General features: G+C 33.4%; 1 protein-coding gene and 1 long non-coding RNA gene across 11 annotated transcripts in view; one reads left to right on the top strand and one right to left on the bottom strand.

Annotated features, from left to right (window-relative positions):
• Positions 1–13,197, top strand: part of LOC127732453 (transient receptor potential cation channel subfamily M member 3-like) — a 99,154-nt gene that overhangs the window by 50,396 nt on the left and 35,561 nt on the right. The window lies entirely within an intron of this gene.
• LOC127732458 (uncharacterized) lies at positions 5,691–11,504 on the bottom strand. The gene is made up of 3 exons (XR_007996270.1): positions 11,417–11,504; positions 8,841–8,923; positions 5,691–5,858 (listed from the first exon to the last, which is right to left on the bottom strand). It is a non-coding gene; the product is annotated as an uncharacterized LOC127732458 (long non-coding RNA).

Here is a 13,197-nt window from a genome sequence, read left to right as displayed (position 1 = left end):
GCTATCTGGACCATGTGTTATACGTTAAATTTGTATAAACCTACCACATCTTGTCACCAAGTCAGGCTATCTGGACTATGTGTTGTACGTTAAATTGGTATATCCTACCACATCTTGTGACCAAGTCAGGTTATCTTGTATATGTGCTGTTCTTTCTTGGTTATCTGTGTGTGTTTGATTGATTGATTGTCGGTTACTCAACGTCCAGTAACAAATATTCATGTTCAGGACGAGAACAAATAAATAATAAGTACAATAGATAGGCCCTGTAATAGAGGCCTTCCGGAATGAATGTCGGGGAAATTTTTATGCGTACTTGTACATCTTTTACAGTCAAACGAATGTCCCAGCTTTGGCAAGATTTTACCCCCGTTCAGAAGAAGACCAAGGGCGACCACAGTCACCCTTGGGGATTACCTATGTGTGTATCCCAGATTTTTCGAAGTTGTTAGTAGTTGATGGTTTGTTGTATTGTATCGTAGTTGTTAGTAGTTGATGGTTTGTTGTATTGTATCGTAGTTTTTAAACTAGTAAACTATATCCCTGTTATCTCTTTATTTGTTTTATTTTATATTAATCCTGCAATCGACTTTTCTACTATACAAAAACAGGTAGACAGATAACATGAGGCAATACACATAAAGTATACATTTATATTGTATACCTGGTATCCCGCTTCTGTAGTGAGCGACCAGTTATATTCAAATTACTGTTCACGTAACAGTTCAATTTTGGGTCCGCATCGTTGTCTGCGTTGCAGTCATGTTGATTTCGTTAAAAAATCAAATCCAACGGTTGGGAAATAATAAAAAAAAACTAAACACTTAAGCATTGATATTAAACTTCAGTATAAAATCAATATACACACGTTGTAAGAAAATATGAAATACACTTGTAATCGTTAAGAAACCGGAGAAAAGCTCGGCGAGCCTGACTTTTCTTTCTGTTTCTAAAGCTGGTATAAATAAATAAATTATATATTTTCCTACAACATGGAAATATTGTGTCTGTAATTTTTGCACTTTTAAGATAAACTGTGGTTCGGTTTATAAAGATGGTAGAAGCACCGATGTCTATTTTTTTATTCCTATCTTGTGTATAACTGAATAAATCATTGATGAGTTGATTTTTGTTCTGATTTTAAGTTGAAAATAGTCTTTGTATATTCTTACATGTATATAGTGATAGAGAGCATGCTTTTCCTATCATGATTTTTTTTTAAAGAGGATTGCTGGGTACAGAGAAGCTATTTACCCAGTGTTACAAGTGGTAAAGAGGAAAACATCCCTTCAAACAATTACGGTCGCAGTCATGAGTTGGCTGATGACGACGGGTCTGTTTTTATGGTCGTAATGACAACCGTCCTCTTTTTCTTATATATTACCTACCGAATTAGATTTTTTAACGAGTGTGTACCTACATGAGGAACACGACAAGGCAAGATTTGGGCCCTTTTTTGAAAATTCGAATTCCTTGTGGCAGTAAAAATTTCCTAATCTGCTAGAAAATTCGACCTCTAAATGCAACAAATATGTTGTCAATGATAAACTCCAGCATACTGATGTCTTGTTCTTCGGTGTAGTATGTTTTATTTTCGGGCTCATATTTTACAAAACAAGCAAAATTATGTTCCAACACAATTGATTTGTAGCGTATGGTACCTTTTTGAATGGCGGAAAGCATTGTGGATTATTTCTTTAAGACAGGGTTTTAATGTTTCATGTGGTAAGGTGAGGTGTAGAGTGGAAAAAGTAAAGGTTTTGATAGAATTTGGTTCAGAGAATGATATTTTACATTTTCTCGAAGTTCTTAAGATTCTAACTTGGACGAATTAACTAACATCTCAAACATAGACGAAGTAACTCACCCTTCCAAATGAAAATAAACTATTAATATGTGCGTTTGAAGCACTTTTCTTGATTTATTTTTTTCAGATTCACTCAAACCCATACATGTGAAGGCCAAGGATCAGATCTTAACACATGAAAAAATATATGACCAAAAGGGATCTAAAAATATAGCCAAAGTAATGTACGGTCAACTTTGTCTGAGGCAGTTGGAACCTTATTTTCTAAATAAATTTTTTTATTTATGACCGGAAAATTAAAGAAAATTTGGTTGAAATTCATGTCAATTACGATGCGCTGACTACCGATTTGATGATATCCTCGGGGTATCGACCCAGTGATAGTATAGGAAAATAACATTATTAATTTGATGCGTCCGTAACGCATTTCTGGCTTTATGTTCATCAGGAACGCTGAAACCGAAACATGTGGAAGTTCACTTAGACATTTCAACAATTTTCCTTTTATCAATTTATACGATAAAAAAATTAAGACTTAGATATAAGAAGATGTGGTATGAGTGCCAATGAGACAACTCTCCATCCAAGTCAAAATTTATAAAAGTAAACCATTATAGGTCAAAGTACGGTCTTCAACATGGAGCCTTGGCTTACACCGAACAGCAAGCTATATAGGGCCCCAAACATTACTAGTGTAAAACCATTCAAACGGGAAAATCAACGGTCTAATCTATATAAAAAACGAAAAACGAGAAACACTTATGAACCACATCAACAAACGACAACTACTGAACATCAGATTCCTTATTAAGGACAGTTGCAAACAATTGCAGCGGGTTTAAACGTTTAAATGGTACCAAACCTTCACCCTTATCTGAAACAATAGTGTAACATCACAACAAAGAAAGACACACTATAAAATATCAATTGAAATAGCTTATCTCAATCAAAAGACATATTAACACCAGAAAACATACACAGAACAAATAAATTTATACTATGATACAAGGTAAATACAAAATAAATAAACTAAATGAAGAATAATTAAAGTTACATGTTATACCGCTGTGAAATGTTAAACAATTTAAGACTATCGAAATACTATAAAATACAAATATAAATTACATTTGAGTAAACTGGAATATACTGGACACAACAAATTAATTTGTTGTGTAATGTCTACTTGATTGATGCCACAATTAGCATAAATACATCTCAATAATAGCTAAATCAAGACTAAAGTTAAATTTGGATCATGACAAAAGAAACATGGTTTATCTCTAAAAAAAAACGGATCGCATTTTGTGCTGTAAAATTGATATGGTTAAAAGTAACATTTACAGATTAGAGATTAGATACATGTTTTTGATATATAAACATTACATATGAATTTGGATGAGTAATTCTAACGTTTTAATACATTTTATAATAAATGATTATTAAAATGAGCGTATAAATATTCCTAGAAGTAAACGTCTATATCTTTATTATGATGACTTATAACAGCTATCAACCATATTTCTTTTCAAAAGATCTTACGACATAGACTACTAAGTACATGGCAGTTGTCTTCCGTGTGGGATAGTAATCTATCGCATTAGACAATTGTTTTAATTTGCTATCTACTACTCCTTGTTAGGAATTATATTATTTACTGAGAAGCATTCAAAGATGATTTAAGAATATATATAACATGCATGGGAGACAACTTATATAAAATACAGTCTCATTAAAACTACATATAGGTTAACAACATTGTTCACTTCATGTCTTGACGGGTAAATTCTATCCTCCATTGTTTTTACTGCAATTGACAGGGATTTTCTAATACGATGCGTCTTCCCTCTGGAAATATGAAAAGAACAACAGAACATAAAAATAAATGGAAAAAGTTCGATTCAATTTCAATAATTACTGTAATAATTATACAAACCGGAGGGTTAACCTTTAAATACATAAAAAGAAGATTAATTATAATTGTTGGTGTTTTACAAACAGACGTAAGTGTATAAGGACGACTTGGAAAAAGGATGCTCTTTGAACGGTTTTCAGTTTGAAATTAGACATACATTGGTTTACAATGTTATTACAAAAAAAAACTTTTCTTTGATATTCAAATGTTCATTATCGAATATTAGAGTCCAACATGACCAAAAATATCTTTAGTAGGCGAACAAATCACTGCTACTATGGTATCAAAATGTTAATTATGATTGTGAAATATCGATTATTAACGGGTATCCTATCTACGGTCTATTGATAGTAAATGTCCGTACATTTCAATACCTGTCTTGTTTATGATTTGCCAGAACATTATCAAAATTAACTTCATTCTAATCGAATTCAGGCATAAAGTTTAATATTGATGATTGAACACAAGGTGTTATTCTTACCGTCATCAATTCGTGTTTCAACATCAGTTTTACACTTTGGACATACGTCAAAACGAACGCTACATTCAGCACACACAATTTTATGACCGCATGGACGGAAAGTTGCGTTGGCAACATTGTCGTTACATGAAATGCAAGGCAAAACTAGCAAGGCAGACAAAAGGGCCAAAAATGGATCACCTGCGGCTGTTGCTCCACTCTGACTTTTCTTTTGTTGCCTGAAACAATAAATAGAGGAGCAAATTGTTATAAATATAAAAATAAAGGAGATGTGGTATGATTGCTAATAAGACAAATATCCACCAAAGTTCAAATGAAGTGGATGTAAGCAATTATAGGCAATTGTATGGTCTTAAACAATGAGAAAAACTCATACCGTTGATAGGCTATAAAAGACCCCGTTTTTTGTTAAAAAAAAAATACGTCCTAAGATGGTGATATTGTCAGATTCAGAGAAATATTTGTTTAAATCAGAAAATTTCCTTGCAAAGTTTTATTTTCCTCTAACAAGTTATGTAAGTCTACGTTTGCTTTTATTCAATGAAACAAAGTTGGATTTTATTTTTTAATCTGTCATTAAATTTAGGATCGATAATAGAATGTTTTTTTTTTATACTTATGCACACATAAACAAACTATATCGTTTGTCGTTTCAAATATTCACATCTGATTCATTGTTTCTAATTTTGTTAATTTGGTCATACAGCTCTTCAACTGTTTCGTTTCTTATACATCATTGGCTTTCAAATATTCGACTTTGATCGTTCCTGACGGAGGATAATCCAGAAAAGCGCTTCGGATGCTTATAAAGAGTTGTTTTCATTTTTTGGAGCTGAATCTCCTTACCCTTTTGGAGCTCTCAGATCAGTCCCGGTTGTTGGTGTAGTACGTTTTGCTCAGTTTTCGTTGTTGTGTTTTGTAGACTGTCGTTTGTCATGGCGGAGGTAACACGATGTAGTAACTCTAAATAAATTAAATAGGATTATAAATGCGAAACGACCCATAAAAGTCCAAATAACGTAGATTTAAGCAACGCTTAAGCAATATACGGCCTTCAACAATGCGCAAAATTAAACCTGCAGTCACATATAAGAGACCATGATATAACAAAATGTAAAACAGCATAAACAAAAACCTACGGCCTGATTTATGACAAAACAATACACGAAAATTAATATGACAGACAGCAACGAACATCAACAACTACATTACATGCTCTTGACTTGTATAGAATAAGGGGTTAAACACAGTATTGGGCGTTAAACCTTCCCCAAACAAGGGACAGTGGGTAAACAGCTCAACGTATTAACGAACTGTTAAAATCAGATTGAAATGGCTGATAATTTTCCCTTTTCCCTTTTCAAGTGACAACATTTCATTAATATGCTTTTTTTTTTATTTTATATGTGTAACTGGTATTTATTTAGCAACTGAAGAACATTTATGTGTATATGATCGCCTGATATATAATAATGTACTTACATCCGCTTTATGAAGTTAAGAACTCCGTCTCGTACTCTAGGACTTTTGCATATTTGAAGAGGGGTTTTCCCTGTATTATCTTTGATTGTAGTGTCTGCATCGTTGTCAATTAACAAACAGGCGATTTTCACCCGTTCGCTCTCGTCATTTGGTCGACTCAACATTAATCCTAACAGCTTCACAACAAAAATGTTAAGTATATTAAAATTTACGATCAAGGTATAATTATACCTTTATGCCAATTATTGATTGATTGATTGTTGTTTGCTTTACGCCGCATTAGCACAGAAAGGCTATATCGCGGCGAGAGCTAATTCGAATATTATAACAATTTAAGGTATATTTTTAAAATCAGACAAAAGGTCTTTCAATAAACTAAAATTCTAGACTAAAGCAAATTGATTATTTACAAATAAAAATCAACACTAAGATAACGTGATAAAAATTAAAATCGTTTTTAAATATAACAACATTTTTATATTTAATAATATATTCCAATTTCTTTTAAGAATGAAACAATATTTGTAAATGGAATATTATTAAATAAATCATACATATTATTGACATTGAAATGCTTCTTCCGAATATCAGCAAAGTCAAAACAATTGATTAAAACATGTTTAATAGTATACTTGCAGTTACAAGGTATACATTGTGGTTCTACTTCATTTTTTAAAAGATATTCGTGTGTTATTCTAGTATGACCAATACGACATCTAGAAATAACACACTGATCTTTTCTGCACATAAAATTATTGAAAGGTTTACATAAATTAGGTTTAATTTCATGTAATTTATTACCATCTTTTTTACTCCATTCATTTTTCAATATATTAAAAACATATTCTCTAATATTAGATTTAAAATCGGTATATGGTATATCACAGTTAGATAAAGGGTCACCCAGGGCATTCTTTGCCTCAAGGTCTACAGCTGTGTTTCCAAGGATTCCAACATGACTCGGCACCCATAGAAATAATATTTCTTTAAGAAGAATTTTTAAATTCCTCATTACATATAAAATTTTGAGAATTGTTGGGTTTTTAATTTTAGTATTTTGTATAGCTTGTAAGCATGAAAGTGAATCAGAACATATAATAAATTTGGATTTATCTGAAGAAGCAATAAATTTCAAAGCCAAAATTATTGCTTCTGCTTCAGCAGTAAAGATCGATGCTTCAGATGGCAAACGGAGAGTTGCAGCTCTGTCCCTGAAGACAGCAGCAGATGCAACTCTGTCACCATCTTTTGATCCATCAGTATAGACAGTTGAAAAATCTGAATAATTGGCTTTGATTTCAGCATAGTGTTGCTGAATTAAAAGAGGATTTGTTTTATTTTTATTGTGTTCACGGAGATCAAATATCATTTTTGGTTTGGGAAGTTCCCATGGAGGACATTTGCAAGTTTCAACTTGAGCAACAGATTTTAGATCAAAAGAAGCTAAATGTGATTTTAAACGTATACCTAACGGAATTTTATTTTCATGTTTTGCAAAAATATCTTCATAAATTGGATTAAAAACACAGCTGTAGGCAGGATTATCTGAGTAGGCTTTTAGTTTGACAGCATATTGAAGTCCAAGCTTCAAACGTCTGTTAGAGAGTGAGTGCTCATCAGCCTCTACATACAGACTCTCAACTGGTGAGGTTTTAAATGCGCCAAGACAGAGACGCAAACCCTGATGATACACAGCATCGAGAATCTGTATGTAGGACTTCCTTGCAGAGCCATACACTATAGAGCCATAATCTAGTTTAGATCTAACTAGAGATCTATATAAATTAAGTAAAATGTTGCGATCAGCACCCCAGTCGGTGCTGCCGACAACTTTTAAAATATCTAATGCTTTTAAACATTTCGATTTTAACATTTTGATATGGGGTAGAAAGGTTAACTTTTTATCGAAAATTAACCCAAGAAATTTGGTTTCATCAACCATTTTAATTGGGTTGCCGTACAAAGTGAGTTCTGGATCAAGATGCAATTGCCTTTTGTTACAAAAATGCATCCCGACCGTTTTTGAAGTGGAAAATTTAAACCCATTTTCCGAGGCCCATTTTTCAATTCTTCCAAGACATAACTGTAATTGTCTTTCTATGTTATTCATATTTTTGCCTCTATAACATATTAAAAAGTCATCAACATACAATGAACCTTCAATATTACTTTTTAAAACTTCAACAAGGCTGTTGATTTTAAGACTAAATAATGTAATAGATAAAATACTGCCCTGAGGGACACCCATCTCTTGATCATACAGATCAGTATGCCAATTATGAAGGAATTGATAATGTTAAAGTATGAAAAAGAATGTCCGCTCATTTTTAACCTCTAAATAAACAGATTACATTTTGCGAATGTGGTTTTACTTTCTCTCTTTACTTCTACAAATTGTGATATTTAATGCTAACAGCTGTATGTTGGTAGAATGCTACGTTTGGCGTCGAAAAATTAAAGATGAAATATGTCCTGTAGCACATAAGAAAGCAGTATTCCCCTCAATCATTTTTTTGCTTGCTTTTACTTAGGATACGTTGTCAAATGACAGCGTTATTTTTTTTTGTGCCAAAGGAATTTTAGGAGTAATCTATGCAAATGATTCCGATGATCAGCAATACAGTTTCCAGTGCTCATGAGCTCCGTATTTTTGGCCTTTCAATTATTTTGATTCGATCGTAACTGTTGAGTCTTAGGAAGACGAACTGCACGTTTGTCCTATCAAATTTCACTCTTGGTATCTTTGTGATTTTGTACACCACGGGGCTGATTCCAGTACTGGTGGAATAACAGTTGTTGGTGCTTGTGTGTTGACATATAACATCACCGATACCATCAATATCGCTATCTGTACTGTATATGGGATGTTAAATTATTCGAACATTCGGCATATATGACCCCTCCCATACTGGGAACTCTTGGTTTTCAATACTAGTACTTGAAGTTTAATAAATGAAAAGTAATACATTGATATAATGTACTAAGCGTCAAAGAAAACAAATAACAGAAACACCAAACTCCCAGGTACATTCAATAAGGAAAAAGTTCATTCAAACTAACAAAAACAAACGTTACACTTGATCAACCAATCATCATCAACAATATCTTTAAAACATTTGCTTTCAAATAAAATTAACAAAAAAAAAGAGATATCTTACACCTGGGAGATTTTGTTGCTCAACACCAAGCGTGACATGTAAAGGTGTATGCCCAGTATTACTCTTTGTATTGACATCGGCATCTGGAAAAAAAAGTCTGATAAGTTTATACGAAAACAGGTTCAAAAGACTATGACATGTATGAGAGGCGGTATATTGTAAGAAGTTAGTCTGATCTGATATCGCGTTGTGAGCGGTTTTTATTTACTACAGTATTGATGGAGATATTTCCCAATAAAATCTGAGATAATTGTGTTTTTATGCTTCGTGCCAATTGTTCATTTGTTACTTGAAAGGAGGAGGGAAATAAAGGGGGCCTTGAAAATTTTTGAAAATGGAAAGGGGGGTTTCCAATTTTTTAATACTTCTAAGGCGGGCATCGAAATTTGTTAACAAGATTTCAGCAATTCTGTATTTTAAACGTGCAAAACTTATCGCAAATTTGATGAATACATTAAATCAGTATCTGATAGACTGTTTATTCAGTAGGGGTGTCTAAGACTTGATTCATTTCTATCTATGTTGTGTCATCATTTCTGGCTTCAACTTTATACTTTTTTGGCTTTCTAACTATTTTGATCTTAGCGTCACTGATGAGTCTTATGTAGACGAAACGCGCGTCCGGCGTATCAAATTATATGCCTGGTACCTTTGATAACTATATTCAAACTTCATTTCAATATTTGGTTGATGTAAGTTAATACCTTCTTCTGTTTGTTTGTTAGACATAAAGAACGACACTATCAGATATTGGTGGTGTGCTGTCTTAGTGTTTGCAGGTTTTTTGAAGCTTTTCTAACTATACTCTCTTTCATGTAATAAAACACTTATAATCTTGATAGCTGTTTCCTTATATAATTATTTTTAAAACTTATGATTGAGCAAATATATATTCATATCAATGGTATAAGATAAAATCTTAGAGTCAAGCGTTGCATTTTCAACGTTTTTTCCTAATTTTCCTTTATGACCTGGAGATGCGTAATCAGGGGACCTACAACCAAAGCTTCCCCCTGCAATAAAACAAATGTAACATTTTGGCACGAAAGGACATATCTTTTTTTGCCTCTTTCCACTCGGCTCAATTCTTAATATCCCAAATTCTAAGTTTCATCAAGTTCTTCCAGGAGAGAAATTTTTAGCTGAAGCTAAAATGGAATTGAGGTGTTCAATGAGACCATAACCGGCATATCCAAAAAAATTGTCCTGAATAATAATAATAATAATAATTGTATGCATTTATATTTCATCGTTAAATATGTTTTGATGGGAAGTTGTCATAATTGCACTCATACCAATTATCCCAAGGGTTGACGTGAATATATATGACTGGTCATCATTTGTCCTTTTTCGATTGGGAGTATTATGATTGTTAAGTTGGTGTGTCCGTTTTGCAATGTGTAAATTCACAGGCATGCCCAATCAGAATGAGGACATTAAATCTGATTCCTCGTATAGTGAGTGGCATGCTCCCCTCTCTACACTGTAAGAACAATTAAAACACCTTTTTGAGGGGGTCCGTTAATGGCCTTTTGGGAGGCTAAATGTATGTCCCTATCCAATATAAAATCATTTTCTAGTGACATTCTAAATTTCAAGTCCTTCATTCTGGTCGACCACCTTTTACAGATCCTTCCTCGATAGTGTCAATTTTTAATTTGTTCATGCCATGAACATTCAAGCAATATGTGCCACTGGAATCAAGCGAACAAGCAATCAGTCGAAGCATTCATATCATATCAAATTTTCCAGGTGTATGCACTGTTTAGTTAAAGAGAGAGAAAGAGACAAAAAGAAAAAGAGAGAAGATAGCAAGGGGTCAATAGAAAAGCATGCCCAATATTAACTCACAACACCATGTCCAAAAATAAAAGCGACGATTGGACAAACAACATAAAACTAACCATACGAAAACCGGGCATGAAGTCAAGTTATCCGGATAAGCTTTGCATCATATCATTTTCAGTTGCATATTAAAAAAAGTTATTTAAGAAAGTATTAGGTCGACAGAGGTTTGGTGATGTTCTAATCTCGTAAATCGATTTAGAAGAGACCAATCAATTTTTCACAAAAAATGAAGGAATCACATTATCTCCAAAAGGAGAGAGACCGGATGTATCACCATGGTAATCGTCTACTGCTATGCATGCATCACCCGCCATGCGAATTAAAACTTAATCAGCATTTTACAATCAGCAATAGGACACAATAGGCTGACGTACAGATCATACGACTATACGGGTATCTAAAAAGATCACTTTCTTTTCAATTTTTCAATCTCTTGCATGAATTAAGAATACTATAATTCGTGTTATACTATTAAGCGAAACAAGAAATTAAAACACCGTTCAACAGGAGAATACCCATTTCTTTCCTTAAAGACTCGTGGGAACAACGATTTCCATAATGAAACATTTAAGTACCGAACAAAAAAATCACATCAACATCAGTAGAGAAAGAGCCTTAATTCCCGCGTCAGTCAAGGAATAGGGTACAGATATCAACCAAATGTAAAAGTCCTTTTAAGGTATATTCGATAATGTATTTGTCAGTGCAGACCATAAGAGCGCACTTACCGTTTTCGATTAGCAGCTCAGCCATTTCAAAATATGTTTCATGACATGCAACGTGAAGAGGAGTTAATCCTTCATCATTCTTCAGATTAATGTCTGTGTCACCCTTGAAGAATATAAAAATGCTTTGTACAAATGATACACATTTACTACAGAACCACTAGAAAACATCCGCGATATTGACCGTGGTTCCTTGATGGAATTAAAATACCTACGCCTTATTTTTAGCCTATATTTTTAGTATTCGTATAGCCATCTGATAAAGTAATGTTGATTATAAGGTGCACAGTTGTCTCTGCTTTTAAAATCTTTCTGTTTGATCCCGTCCTGGTTTTCTTAATACAACCGTTAACTACATGTGACATATTCTATTGGTATTGGTATCGGATTCGACCCGGAACTTGTTACTTATTGGTAATATTAGTTATGTGGAAAACAAAAAGGCCTGGAATGGTGTGATTTTTAATCAACACCATATGTTAGTTATATATAAGTTTAATTCTTGGATGCGTTGTGTTTACGTTATGTTAGATAATATATCGTACTGCATTATTCAAGTAGCATAGATAATGACAGTAACTACAACAGAAACATCTATTTTCTATTATTATGCTTCACGTTAAAATACAAGATTTTGATTGGCTAATACAAGGGAGACAATTTACTCTCTCCCTTGGCTCAGCGGGAGACAATGTCTTGAATATCACCCTCTCGTGCAGACCAATCAAAAATCAATATTGAATTGACTTTACATCGATAAATAAAAGACAATCCTCATGTTCTACGTTTTGACCTCAGAACGTTTTCATTGACTGTCAAAATTAAAAATCATTTTGCTTCACTTTTGTTGTTTTTCTAATAACTGTGACGTTGTTATGTACTTTAAATTAAAAATTTTACAGTAAAATACAATAGTGATAGAACATTCAGTATAATAAATTAAATAACACATAGTTGAGAGGGTGATAGAGAGGTTGGTACCCCTGGAAAAAACATTGTCAACCCCGGCTTTGCCTCACTTAACAATGCTCTCTCGGGGTAACAATCTGCTCTATCAATGTCTCATCTATGTATTATTTATATATAACTAGTAATCTCCGTCATTGATCCTTAGTATAAGCTTTTGAAAAACATAACCTTGGTTAAAAGTTTTTCTGCAACATCTTGATGATCATTGATAGCAGCAACATGCAGGGCCAAAAATTTATCTTTTTTCGTTGTTTTAGACAGCTCTTGGGATTTTTCTAGCAGTTTTTCTGTCGCACTTCAAGATAGAATTTTGTAAAAAACAGATAATCTACTTAATTTCTTTTTTGCAGTTGTTTTTAGTACAAAAAGGGTAAATAAGACCCCCTTTCTGACATAATCAGCTGATATGTTTATATGAATGTTGACTTTAATAAAATTGAGAATTGAAATGGGGAATGTGTCAAAGAGACAACAACCCGACCAAACAGCAGAAAACAGTCGACGGCCACCAATTGGTCTTCAACACAGCGAGAAAATCCCGCACCCGGAGGCGGGCTTCAGCTGGCCTCTAAACAATATGTGTACTAGTTCAATGAAAATGAACGTCACACTAAACTCCAAAACATATAAATGAGCTAAAATTAAAAAAACATACAAGACTTAGAAAGGCCAGAGGCTCCTGACTTGGGACAGGCGCAAAAATGCGGCGGAGTTAAACATGTTTTGTGAGATGTCAACCCTCCCCTATACCTCTAGCTATGTAGAATAAAACAAACACAGAGTAATACGCACAGTAAAACTCAGTTCAAAAGAAG

This window comes from Mytilus californianus, unplaced genomic scaffold, assembly GCF_021869535.1.
Source record: "Mytilus californianus isolate M0D057914Y unplaced genomic scaffold, xbMytCali1.0.p SCAF_24, whole genome shotgun sequence".
In the NCBI taxonomy this organism is placed as follows: Eukaryota; Metazoa; Mollusca; class Bivalvia; order Mytilida; family Mytilidae; genus Mytilus; species Mytilus californianus.
This window is presented reverse-complemented; position numbering and strand designations above follow the sequence as displayed.